Source organism: Rattus norvegicus, chromosome 6 (assembly GCF_021556685.1).
Source record: "Rattus norvegicus strain SHRSP/BbbUtx chromosome 6, alternate assembly SHRSP_T2T, whole genome shotgun sequence".
In the NCBI taxonomy this organism is placed as follows: domain Eukaryota; kingdom Metazoa; phylum Chordata; class Mammalia; order Rodentia; family Muridae; genus Rattus; species Rattus norvegicus.
This window is the reverse complement of record NC_141539.1, coordinates 105,228,823-105,242,138: the sequence shown is the minus strand read 5'-3', so window position 1 is coordinate 105,242,138 and position 13,316 is coordinate 105,228,823. Positions and strand designations below refer to the sequence as shown.

General features: G+C 46.6%; 2 long non-coding RNA genes across 3 annotated transcripts in view; one reads left to right on the top strand and one right to left on the bottom strand.

Moving 5' to 3' along the window:
* Positions 1-13,316, top strand: part of LOC148005342 (uncharacterized) — a 65,712-nt gene that overhangs the window by 16,299 nt on the left and 36,097 nt on the right. The window contains exon 3 of one of the 2 annotated variants that reach the window (XR_015622496.1): positions 8,186-8,439. The exons of the other annotated variant lie outside the window; for it this stretch is intronic. This is a non-coding gene — a long non-coding RNA (uncharacterized LOC148005342). The remainder of the gene's footprint in view (positions 1-8,185; positions 8,440-13,316) is intronic. 2 annotated transcript variants of the gene reach the window in all.
* LOC148005343 (uncharacterized) lies at positions 926-2,547 on the bottom strand. Its single transcript, XR_015623491.1, has 2 exons — positions 2,415-2,547; positions 926-1,765 (listed from the first exon to the last, which is right to left on the bottom strand). It is a non-coding gene; the product is annotated as an uncharacterized LOC148005343 (long non-coding RNA).

Genomic DNA, 13,316 nt, shown 5'->3' with positions numbered 1-13,316 from the left:
CAGTCATAATTTGCTTGCCAAGGTGCTCTAGGGTCAGTCTTCAGTATAGGGATGTGTAATTTATGCACAATAGAAAAATACCGTCCTATTTGACAGATCAGGAATGTACCAGAGTCTCAGTATTCATGCTTCTGAAGGACACTTGACAAGCTATCTCGCCATTTCAGGAAGGATCGAGACCTAGTCATGCCTTTGATAGCATTGGTCACATGCTGTTACTCTGACCTCAGGTAGACTCCGGTTGTGATAACTTCTGCCTTCCTCAGGAATCTGTAGCCCTCCCGTGGAGTCTCTGTTCTTTTAGAAGAGATCCCTCTGGGTTCACCACTGCTGCACTCATGGCCTCTGCAGGAATGTTCCAGGCCTCTGGGCCTTGCCATTTAAAAAAAAAAAAAAACACTCCTGCATAGCCTGTCATCTGGGCACCACCCCAACTGTGTCAGAGGCTTTGGACTCTAAGTGATCTGTTAGACTGACTCCCCGTGTTCCTCAACTGCTAGAAATTCTTGGACATTCCTTTTTATTAAGAGGTGCCATCTAAGTTTTTCCCCTTGAGCAGGATGGGATAGCTTTGATCAGTAAAGCATGCAGAAGGTAATGTTCTATGACTTTTGGGTTTGGTCATACGAAACCCCACAGCTTCTGTCTGGCTTTCCTGGAATGCATGTGGGGAACCCAGATGTCATGCTACAAGAAGCCCAAGGCACTAGGACAGGCCACAAGCAGCTCTTCAGTCCTGGGGTGAACCAAGTGTCAGAATCAAGGAGTTCTGACACAATGTATGAGGAAGTCTATTGGTAGGTCTAGATTCCAGTATGTTACCCTCCCCTTGCTGACATGGTCGAGGGAGAGGGCCGTCCCTGCAGGGCCCTTTGTAAATTTCGGAGTCTGGACTAGGAGAAAATGAATGGTCTGCTACAGCACCCAATTTGAAGTAGTTTTATTGCATAGCCATTGACAACTGGAAAACTATCTTGTTCTTCGGCCAAGCATGGATGGGGTCAGAGGTCAGCTTCCAGGAGCAAAGTCTATAGTGCTCATTCCTACCCAGCGCTCTAATGACAGTGTAGAGACTCAGCAACCATACCAGCAAGAATGACAACAGGAGGATTATTGGGAAATGGCGGGTGTTGGAGCCAAGGAAGCAGGGCGCAGGTGGAGATGAGCTGGCCGGATGCTCAGAACCTAGGTTCTCCCACCTGCTGGCCCGGCTCTCCTGGCCAAGGCAAGGGCTGGCCTCTCACCGATTCCTCAGGAGCTTCCATGCCTTTGCTCCTGCTGTGTTGTCAAGGTCGTGGGGAGCCCTGCCATTCTTGGTCGACATGGGGAACACACCTCTGTCGTTCTCCATGAAAACCAACCCCTTAACAACCTTTCAAGTTCCTTGTTATCATCTGGCCTCCGTAGGCTCAGTCATCCTCGTTGGCACAATTACATTTACAACCCAGCCATCATGACCTCTCTTGAGATCACTCCGAGCGTCTCTCCTAATTTTTAGGGCCCCTCTTTTATAACTGGAGGGGAGGCCCTCAGTACACAGAGAGCAGTGCCATGCTTGCTTGGTGGCTTTACTTGGCCTTTCTGCTTGGATTCCTGTTTATCAACCATCTGCATCTCTCGCGTGTCCCTATTATTTGTAGTTTATAGAGCACCACCATGGCCCCTTATCTCTGGCCATCAGTGCTACTCAGTGATCTTGTTCTTTCCACTGATTCAGGTGAAGCTGGGCCGGCTGTGGACTTTATTTAGATCATCTTTATTATACCTGTGGGTAGATTTTGTAAGCAGGCCTTAGCACAGGTTGACTTGTGGGTTTCCTTTTTAAAAGGTCAGTGTGAAACAGGAAGTGTGACTAAGAGTCTTCCTCCATGAAACCTCATTTCATTAGCTGGAAAAGGTATCTATCATTCCCCGCCTCCCCCCTGCACTTACTCATGGCCCAAATAGACACATTTCAATACAGCACATATTTCCCAAAGCACAGGAATGTGCAGACTAAGGCTCATGTGTGATTTGTCAGGCTTGCTCTGTCTGTGGTCCCGTTCTCATGCCAGCCCCTGGAGAACTCTTTGTAGACTCCAAAGACAAGCAGGTACTCGAGAGATCCGGGTTGAGCAGTGGCAACGATGGAGCCCAGGGGTGGGGCAGTGGGCAGTGCTCATCTCTAGAGGGACAGAACCAGAGTGGGAAATAGGGCCATCTGACTCCCAGCCACATGTCGTCTTCGAGCATCCACAAGGGCCTCTGCATATTTCTTCTCTTGGGACAGTGGGGTCAGAATCCTGGGCAAATTAGTCTAAGATTCCTGGTTGGGGATCTCTCTAGAAGACAGTAATCGCTGTCCTTGGAATTACTGATTTATAACTTACCTTTCTTCTTTCCTTTCTTCCACAAAATAGAATGCTAACACTTACCTCAGAGGGTTATTATGAAGTGGAAATAAAGGAGCACACAGGAGATCCCGAGAGCAGCCTTCCTGGGCCGAGGCGCTGTCAGTGCTAGCTATTATTATTCTGGTGGGTTGCTTAGCTTTCCTCCATTCTATTCAACTTGAAAAGAATCTGGCACCAGCCAAAGCCTTTGCTCTGAAAATGGCACACTGAGGCTCCACCCTAGTCCTGACCAGTCTCTCAACAGTCGGCTCTTTCTTCAGAGCTAAAAGAAATTATGTACATGATCCAATACAGAGTCAACACTTGTGTGTGTGTTTGTGTGGGGATTTTTTTTTCCAGTTACGACATGTAGCAGCAAGCCCACCTCTGAGATAGCCTATCTCAGAGCCGCGAGTAAGATCCACTCCCCAAAGACTTTTTCAGTGTCTGTTCTGGCCGCTGAGGCTCTTAACTGGAGTACGGATGGAGGGTCAGGAGCTGGGGCTCCATCTGCTTGATCCCATGCATGGAGATAGTGTGAGATGTTGGGACTAGGGGGCCACAGCCCCGTTCAAGAGTTCTGAGTGTCTGGTTGACTTTGCCTTCCTCTCAACGCCTTTGTTGAGAAATTCCTCTGGTTTAAATGTGAACCCTAAAAGGCTCATGGACACTTCTGTGCTTTGGGTTGCTTCGTTTTGCACAATAGTTTCCTGGGAAAAAAAATGCAGCCTTGCCACAACAGAGGAAGGCTAGACTGCTGAGGACGGGGTGGGGGTTGGGCTGCGGGTCAGCAGGATCGGGTTCTAGAAGGGGAATAGGAGCTGTGGCTACTGAGAGCAGGAGGAACCCAACAGGGTCAGGGTTCTCTGCTGTGTATGCACCAATCTGTGCACTCCCAGGGCCAGTGTGAACCACTGGGTTCTGTGTTAGACCCCAACTGTCAGCATATCTGGATCAGCGCTCTCCTCCCGAAGAGGGAAGGAAGCATCTCCCAGGCATGGAGACAGTCTTTACACTATTATCTCCATGTGGGAGTGCATCCTTTTCTCAAATGTTCTTGATCAATGGTCACAGTTGGCTGGCTTGGCTGTATTAGTGGAAGCATTGATGGCTGCTTAGAAATCTATTCTATTCCTGAAAGGGTCAGAATAATGTGTCAGTACCGCATGGATCTATACATAGATTCTGTCCCATCTTAAGGCAAATTGCAGAACTTTTTGTTTGTAAGAAAAACTTATATCCATGCAATGGAGTAAAATCCCTGAACAAAAGCTGGGTTTCAGAGGGTAAGCTTTGGCATGGGGTTGCTCGATATTTCCCACTTACCAACCTAGTATTTTGAAACATGATGCCTTGGTCTCCCCAGTTTCTATTTTTGTTCCAGAGTTTCTTGTGCAGATCTTGGAAGAAACAGCAGGGGGAGAAAAGCAGGTGTTGGCTCAGGGCCTTGAGCTGGGAAGATGTAGGCCTTTGCAGGTTACCACCCCCCTCCCCAACATCTTCTGAACTTGAAAGAAAAATGTCTTGAGCAGTCCTGGAGCACACTGGTTCTCTGCAACCCCTTGCTCCCAGCTCCTGCGAGCCGAGCCGGTTTCGGTGAAGCTGTGCTGAGGTGGGAGTGTTCTCCCTGTAGGCCACACTGCAGGTCTTTCCCAATTAGTCCCCCCAGGGAACAAAGCCTTATTTCTTTCCTCTCTTAGTTCCCAGGCACTGTCTCTGTGTGTGGGGAAACAGCCCCTCGGCAGCTCAGGGGTTAAAGAGAAAACACAGCAAGAGGGGGAAACCAGCCAGACAGCTGCAGCGGCTCCTCAGGGCCCACTCTAGGCTAAACAGAGGCCCCAGCAACTCCTTGGAGACTTGAACCCTGGGCGATGGAATTTTCCCTTGCGTGGAGGCTATTGTCCTCTGGAAAGAGCCAGGGCCAGAGAAGGGCCCAGGGAGCATGGATCCCCTGAAGTGGCAGCCAGGGAACCCCTGAGAGCCTAAGGGCTCTGTCTCACCCAGCTGGGCTTGGGTGAAAAAGCAACTGGGGTGCAACCCACCCCTCCTCCTTTGAGAAAAAGGGGGATATTGTAAAGGGGGGGTGCTCCAAAGGTCTGGGCACCAGTTGCTGCCCTACCTCTCAGCCCCAACCAGCCAGTCACTGGAACAGAATGAAAGGCTTGGTTCCCTTGGCAACCAAAGGGTCTATGGTTTTTCACAGAGTACAAGATGGGCTTGGGGGAAAGACAGGAGGTGGAATTAGGGGTGGGGAATGGAGGAGGGGGCAGACAGGGAGGGGCAGCCTGTTTACTATAGATGTTTGAGTTCGACTCTCAAGGGACGCTTTTGTAGGGTTCTGGCCTGGGAAATATAGGATACCCGGAGTTTGGTGAATGCTCTCAACAGCGGCTTAGTTCTGAGGCACTAATGGTCCTTAATGAGAGAGAGAGAGAGAGAGAGAGAGAGAGAGAGAGAGAGAGAGAGAGAGAGAATGAATGAATGCGAGTGTGCTCGCTTATGTGTGTGTGTATGTGAGTGTGCGCACTTATGTGTGTGTGTGTATGTGTGTATGCGAGTGTGCGTGCTTGTGTGTGTATGTGTGTGGAGTGTGCACGCTTGTGTGTGTATGTGAATGTGTGCGTTTGTGTATGTGTGTGTGTATGCGAGTGTGCACGCTTGCTTGTGTGTGCAGGCTTCTTGCGGACCTCTGGACCAGCCTGGAGGAGTCCCACTTTCAGGGGTAACTAGGCAGGCCCTCTGTGACTCAGAGTCCCTGAAGGTGCTGAGCGAGGCTCAAGCTCATTGAGAGCTCTTTGTGAGGCCGAGATTAGAACAGCAGGCGCCTGTCTCCCGACCTGATCTCACTGGACCAGACAAAGCTATTTTTAATACCAGGCAGAAGAGTTGTTGAAGTGTGGACAAAGCGCAGAACCTGCCTAACTTTGTCTCAAGCACCAGGCTTTGTGAGAGGGGCTTAAAAGCTGTCCACATGGTAGACACAAGCATTGAGGCTCAGTGAAAAGACAAGGACAGGAGACTTGGTCCCAGGACTTTGGGATGAGAGGACCCAGCATAACCAAAGGAGCACAGAGGGAGGTATCCGGGCTTCTTGGTGGGACCCTCTCTGTGTGGCTCTGACATTGACAGAGAAACCTTCTATAATATCTCTGAAAGTGTGACATCTTCCAAAGGAGATTGAGGGTGTATAGGGAAGAAGAGGATGTAGGAGCAGTGTAAATCAGCCCACTAGGAGTTTTTTTAAAAACTCCTAGTAAAAATATGTACACACACACACACACACACACACACACACACACATGTACACACACACACACACACTCGCAAGTGTGCACACATCAGGGGCTGGGGACATAGCTCAGTACGTGGAGTGCTTACCTAACATACAGGAAACCCTGGGTTTGTTCTCTAGCACCACACACACACTGGGCTTGATGGCACAAGACTGTAATTCCAGTATTGTTGTGGTAGAAACATCACAATCAGACCATCCTTGACTCAGGGTCAGCCTGGACTATATGAGAACCTGTCTTAAAAAGAAAAAAAAAAAAAACCAAGGTCAACCTTCCTATTTTAGACAGACAGGTCTTAGAGACAATATATGGGGCTCCTGGCTGCTTCTGGAAGCTTCTGCTTCTATCTGAGGCCCTGGAGGTGGAGGTTGGGTGTGGGAGGTCACTGTGTTTTTCCTGAGAGGTGGCTGGGGCCATCACTATGAAGTACTTCCTGTCACTCACCGGGTCAGGGTGGGTACCATCTGAAAGACACAATCCGAGGAAACTAGAGGGCGGATTCTAAGATGAGGAGACACCTGGGAGGAAGGGTCCTGATAAGGAAGCAAGCAGTCCTGAGAGGCCACTGCAGCTGCTGTGTGTGTGTGTGTGTGTGTGTGTGTGTGTGTGTGTGTGTGTGTGTGACCTATGGCCAATCAGAAGTCAGCCTGCTTTAATGAGTGTCATCAAGTAATAATAATCATAGGCAGATCAAGGGCTCACATATCACCTAGTTAATGTACTTGTCTGTTTGGAAAATACAGACAATAATATCCCAGGGGAAAGAAATTAACAGGAAGAAAAGGTCATCTTGGCTCTTTCAAGTGCACAGGCCTCATGTAACTTTTGTGTGCAGATGAGAGGTCTGGGTGGGTTAACTAACTTGAGCAAGATCACTTAGCTAAAGGTGGGGAGAACTGGGCTTGGAATCGTTTCTGATTATCTCAGATCTACAACAGCCTATTGTCAGTCACAGAGGGCTTTCAGATAGGACATCGCCCTTGCTCCTCCAAACTGCTTATTAAGGCAACGTATTATTCCCACCCGCAGCCACAGCAGTTGAAGGTCACGGAGTACAGATCACAAGACCAGTGTGTGGTAAAGCTCTGTCTGCTCTGGGGCTCGGTTCCTGCTTTCTGGTTCTAGGTTCATAGGCCCAAGAAGAGTGGCTTGTCCCCCAGCCACTCATTGTGTGTCCATTTAGACATTCGGCTAGCATTTGCTATGAATCTACCGTGAGCAAAGCATGGTGGTAGGTAAAACACTAGAGTCCACTCTCCTGCAGTCAGGAGACATTTTCAGAATTCAGTGTCAACTGATTCGGTTCACTCCCAGAAACAGTTATAATTTTAGCCAGGGGATACAACATTAAGAAAAGTTCACCACAGATGCCCCCAGATCACTCTTTAAAATGCACAGAATAACTCAACAAACTTTGTCTGAACTCATGGTGACCCCCAAGAGGGACACCTTTCACACCTGGAGGCCAAGGCTTCCTCTGGCTGTCCATACTTTCAAATCAATCCCCAGACCAGCTTGCAAGCTCCCCCATTCCTCACAGTCCCTATTGTGAGGGCCCTCCCATGGATCAACTTCCTCCCCATATCTGATTTCATGACCCAGCTACTCCCTGAACAGGACTGAAACATTCATCTGATGCCTAAACTCATGCGGGCCAAAGTTAGTGTGTGCTAGCCATGTTCCTGCTCACCTATCTGCACAGGACCATGTATTAAAAATGATTTTTTTTCACATGGAACCACCATGGGGAAAGACCTGTAACCACAGTTTGTATAGTGAGGTAGAAGGCACCTGAAAACAAGAGAACATGGTTGTTGGCCCTAGAAAAGCCAGCAAGCCAGTGAGCAGTTTTCATGGCTGTCTATGTGACCCAACATTTATTAAGTCCTTGGGTCCAGCTGTAGGGTGAAGGGATGCTAAGACGTCCTTACAAGGAAAATGGAGGTGCTAAAGAATGCTGGGGCCAGTCTGTTTGGGGGTGGGGGTGGCCTGATTTAGGTATCTATAACTAAGTTATGAGGGACACTCTTCTGTGATGTGGTACTGCACTTGCTCATGTGGATGGAGCGTTGGTTGGAGATGGGACCCGGATGAGGCTCTTCTCAACCTGGGGACTGGCTCTGGGAGAGAGAGTTTTAGGGTCTAAAATTAAATGATTATGTTTGCCTTTATTATGGACAGGTAAGAATTTGTATTGGTCTGCAATTAAAATCCAACGCAATGTCCTCTTGTATCTTGTCTGGTATCCCTACCCCAGCTGTCCAGACCTCAACTATGCAAACTTATTTTCATGTTGACAACGTGAATGAGCTTGGCAAAGAGTTTCAGGTTCATTCTTCTCTGTGTGAAGCAGCATCATGAACTGTTTTAACTTCTTTCCTCCTCACACGTTTCAGAATATGGCATCTGTTTGGTTTTTGACCATTTTGTTTTCTCTTTAATTCTACAGAGGCCAATGTTGAAATTTGGACTCCTTAATAGATACATGCTAAGCACACCATACAATTTTTCTTTCCGTAGCCAACTTGCACATACCTCTCATCTTTTTGGCTGCCTGAACTCATGCCTGTGGATAACGATTTTGGGGTGTATAACAACCACAAATGGCACTAATCCAGGAATGAAAATCCAAGGAAATTATGTATATATCGTAAGGAAAGCGAGGCGGGCCCGGTTCCCTCCCTGCTCTTGCTGACATTAGTGAAGACATGGCCAGCACACACAAGTTAACAAAGGCCATGAGGCGCCTACATTCATTTGACGGAGTCTCTGAAGTAGGTATATTTTGCTTTTTCTGTCTTGATTTGTATATGTGTATGGTTTGCTTTAGTAGTGTAATGACAAGCCTGTAAAAAATTCTAGAGACTTGGAAGGGAGCGCCAGCGAGAAAAGCGGCAATATGGGCTTGACAATGCGTTCATTTCAGGAGAAACCGCAGTGAAGGCTGTCTTAGGAGGGTGAAGTTTTGGCTTTTAATTTTTATTTATTTATTTTTTAGTCTTAAAAAAAGATTTAAAAGTCACATGTGTGTGTGTGTCTGTGTGTGTGTGTGTGTGCCTCTGTGTGAGTTTATGAGCATCACTTTTGGCCAAAAGAGAACACTGGGTCCCTGGGAACTGGAGCTGTGAGCCACCTGATTCCGGTGCAGAACTGAACCCTGGTTCTCTGTGGAGCGGTGAGGGTTCTTACAGCTGAGTCACCTCCAAGTTCCCTGGTTCAGACTGGTTTTGAGACAAGGTTTCACCTTCAACTCTGGAGCCTCTTGTCTCAGTCCCCAAAGAGCTGGGATCACAAACCTGAACTGCCATATATGTCAGGATGGCAGCTTTTATTACTCTTCTGGTTGCCGAACTGTGTGCGATACAGTTGTCTAATTTAAAGTGAAAAGAAAAAGCTTTAAAGAGTGCTTTCATTTTCTTTACTGTTAAACCTGCATTCAGCCTTGCAATAGTGGTGCATAGAGGTGGTGCCAGGTACACAAGGCACAGGCAGGAGGGTGACCTGAACTAATGGATTTCAGGATAGCCTAGGCAGCATCTTAAAATGAATAGTAGCAGTAGCAGTAGCAGTAGCAGTAACAGTAGCAGTAGCAGTAGTGATGATGATGATGATGATGATGATGATGATGATGATGATGATGATGATGATGATGATGATAATGAAAAGCAAGGTCTTGTTTTAAAAATACAACTGGTTTTAGAAAGGAAATATGGTACTATTAAATTGCCCAAATGTATAATGGCTTTTCCAATTTCATGTTTTGTTTTCTGAGTACCATTTCCATGGCAACATGGTGGATGGAAGTGATGCTGGAATTCAGCTGTACCTTGCTTGATGAACCTGGTCCTTTCCATGACACGGCTAGTGTTTTAACAGTTATATCTCATGGGACTGTAACCTTGGAGAGAATCTCAAGAGCAGGAGCCCCATGAATCCCAGCACTCTACCTCTGAGCAGTTCATACATTCTGAAATTTAACCCTGCCTACCTGCAGAATCACACTAACTTTCATGACTCCTTTTCTTCTACACAAATCCCTTGAGCTTATGAATGAATCAGTGGGGAGTCATAGATTACACAACAATAGACAGTATTTCCTGGAGCCCCAGTGACAGGTACTAAGATGAACTGCAAACTTTAACTAATCCTTGAATCTTCCTGAGGCGGGTTGCAGCCCCATTGTATAGACGAGAAAACAGAGATTTGGGGGACATTCGGATCCCACAGCTCCAAAGTACAGAGAAAGCAGAGATAAGAAGCCCAGTGAAGTGTGAGAGTTTTGCTGTAAGCTGCTGCCAGTCCCCCTGGAGGACGGTAACTCCCGCACCTCCTACCCATCATTGTAAGTGTCTTAAAAGAAGAGTTTATCAAGGAATGCTTAGGCTAAATCATCCTTACAGTTGACTCCAAGCTTTAGAAGCCCACAGTTAAACAGAGAGGCAGCTTTAGGATGGCGCAACACATTCCAGATCTTTCCAACACACTTGGATATCCAGCCCTTCCCTGGCGGTCTTTGTGGAACTTTGTAGCATAGTTTGTATTGTGAAGGCTATGGAGGGAATCGTCACATCTTCCCTGCTCTCGGGAGAGCCTTCTCCCACTTCCCCTCATTAAACAGTATAGCTAGCAAGCATGCATCCTGAGAATGCATGGCTCGCCCACAGCCATCTTATGACAGCTAAGAGGGAGAGGGAGAGCCCTGAAGAATGGGCCCTACCATAGGAGGATCCAAAGAGGAAACCTTTTTTCTCCCAAACAAAGGTCGATCATTTCCGGCCCCCCTAGAGCTGGTCTTCTCTGAGAACACACACATCAGAGAGATAGACACCTGGCTCTCTAACACCCTTCCTCCTTTTCAGGGGTGTGTTCCCAGATTTTTATCACACTCATAAGGACCATCCAGTGTCAGCGGGGCTTCTGGTCAAAGGTTAGTGTTTATGGTTCATTGACGGGGTTGAGTACCTACCTCAGTTTCCAGGTATTTCATAACTGTTCCCTGATGTGGTTGGACATCTGTTATATCCTCGAATTATTTTAATGTGAGACACATTAGTATTAGTATCAGAGAGACACAATAGTATTATTTTAACAATTGGTTTTTGGCATGATATAGAATTCCCTTTAGGGAATTAAAAATCAAACCAAGAGCATTGCTGAGTTCTGGGCTAGCCTAGGATATAGTGTGACACCTTGCCTTAAAAGGGAAATTACATATATCCATGTAAACACATATCTCTGTGACTCTGACAGATGTCACCCTGGTTTATAGATGAGGAAAGATTCTTGTGTAACATCTTAGTGATTTTTTCTTCTCCATTAGGAATGGTACTTGTAACCATTATGATTTGAGACTATCCTCACAGATTTGTTTATTAAAACGTCTATTCAAATTTTCTGGTCCTGGTTAATTAACAATGCTTTTGCTGACTGAACAAAGGGTGTAAACTGGGCTTGACTAACCAAATACGACCTTTGCCTTGTTTTGTCGGCTGCTCATAATTACCTCTGTCATAAAGTCGTCCAGCCTGCAAGGAGATTCTAGGGATCTTCGTGGGAAGACCTGTGTTTTGTTCTTGCTCCTAATGGAGAGCTGAACATGAGCTGGGCAACTAATAAGCAAGTTGTTGAGTGTGTGTGTGTGTGTGTGTGTGTGTGTGTGTGTGTGCAGTGCACATATACATGTGCTTATGAGTGTGTATGTGTGTGTGTGTGTGTGTGTGTGTGTGTGTGTGTGTGTGTGTGTGCCCATGAGAGTGCTCATGTCCCTGGGTAGTGAGCTGTAAGGCATGGAATAGTGGGTAGCCCAGCTTTACAGCTGTGAGGGTTGGATCACGATCTTGTGCTCAGCTTTTACCCGAAGGGTCCATGTCTTCTTCCCATGATGGTCTGGATCACTTGACCCAGGTAGACAGAAACAGGACTTATGGATGGGCCAGTGGTTATCTGATAGAAATACTCTGACATTCTTTGGGTGACTGGAAAGCACATAAAGTAAATTTGAATGGATGGCTGAGTTAGGAGGAACGCAGTCCTGCCTGGTTAAACTTGTTGGGGTTATGTTGCTTTTATTTTCTAAAAATATTCAAACTTTAAAAAAAAAACCCTAAAAAAGAAAATCTTGCTATTCATTGACAGTGTGTGACTGCTAGCCCTCCTCCCCTGAGAAAATCACAGGGTCACAGAAGCACCCTGTGTACCTTTGGGCCATCCTCAAGGGGAGCGTGTTCCCTGACTCCTGATGTGGGGGTCCTAGTTTTCCAGATAGGAGAAGACCATGGGAAAAATTCTATGTCACTGTTTCATGTTCTCCGTGGCCAAGTCTTATGTTTATATTTGGAGAGAGTAGGCATACTTAACTTTGGAAGAAGATCCAGCAATAAGATTTACACGCTTAACACACAGTACTGCTCATGGGACAGAGGGAATAAACTTAGTTAAACTATGATTGAAGGGTAGAAGTTTCCAGAACAAGTATCTGGTCTTACCTGAGAACTACCAACTAGCCAACCATGAGTGGGAAACTTTCTTGGAGCTGCTGAGAAAGGGCCCTGTCCCAGGACTGTCTAAGCAGAAGACAGCAAGGATGCTGTAATGCAAACTCCAGAAGTAGGCATGAGGTTCCACCGATGACCTCCAAGACCTCTTCCAGCTAAGACGATATGATTCTATATCTGTAATTTTCCATTTCCTATTAAGAAAAAATTTTCCACATTGAAAATTATTTTAGTATCTGTTTGAGGCTGTGGGATAATTTCTTCTCTGTGCTAGTGTGGGGACTACTCTTCTGCCCCAGTATTTTAATAAGATCTAACCACATCAGTGGTGTTTGTTGGGCAGGGGCTGTCGGGGTTCACTGCTAGGTGAGAAGGCCCTTTTGCACTGACCTGACCTAGAAACTCTCATTTTGCTTTACCCACAGTGCCTGAAATCCCTCTACCCAAGGACCCAGGCATTTGTTTTGCTTGTTCATTTGAGCTTTAGTTTAGTTTTGTTTTCCAACAAGGCCTCATATAGCCTGAGCTGGTATTGAACTTGTTATGTAGCTGGGATAGACTTGGGTCCTCTCTTGGTCACCTCCCAAGTGCTGGGGTAACAACTGTCACACTGGACACCAGGCATTCGTTTAACTCTAGGCCGTGGACCCAGCACCAGGGATCTGGAGCCTCACTGTCCCTCACCAGTGGCCTCTTCCTCTCAGTTCCTACAGTTTTCAGTCCTCACAGGGCCCCTCCCACGTGAGATTAGCTGAAGGTCCTTCCGTGATTTCTTTGATCCCCTCCCTTACCCCTGACTTGAAGGCAGAGCATGTTTTCTTTGAATTATAACCGATTATCTAATTCTTCCTCTTATTAAGCTATCAGGAAAATTATTTTCTATTAAAAAAGAAAGAAGCACTAACTTAAATGTCCATGAAACACTAGATCAGAAGTTCTCAACCTGTGGGTCGCAGCCCCTTTCGGCAACCCTCTAGCTCCAAAAGTATTTGCATTATGATTCATAACAGTATTAAAATTACAGTTAGGAAGGAGCAATGAAATAATTTCATGGTTGGAGGTCACCACAACAACATGAGGAACTGTGTTAAAGGATTGAAGCATTAGGAAGGTCGAGAATCACTGATCCAGATGATAGCATCATTGACATTTAATTC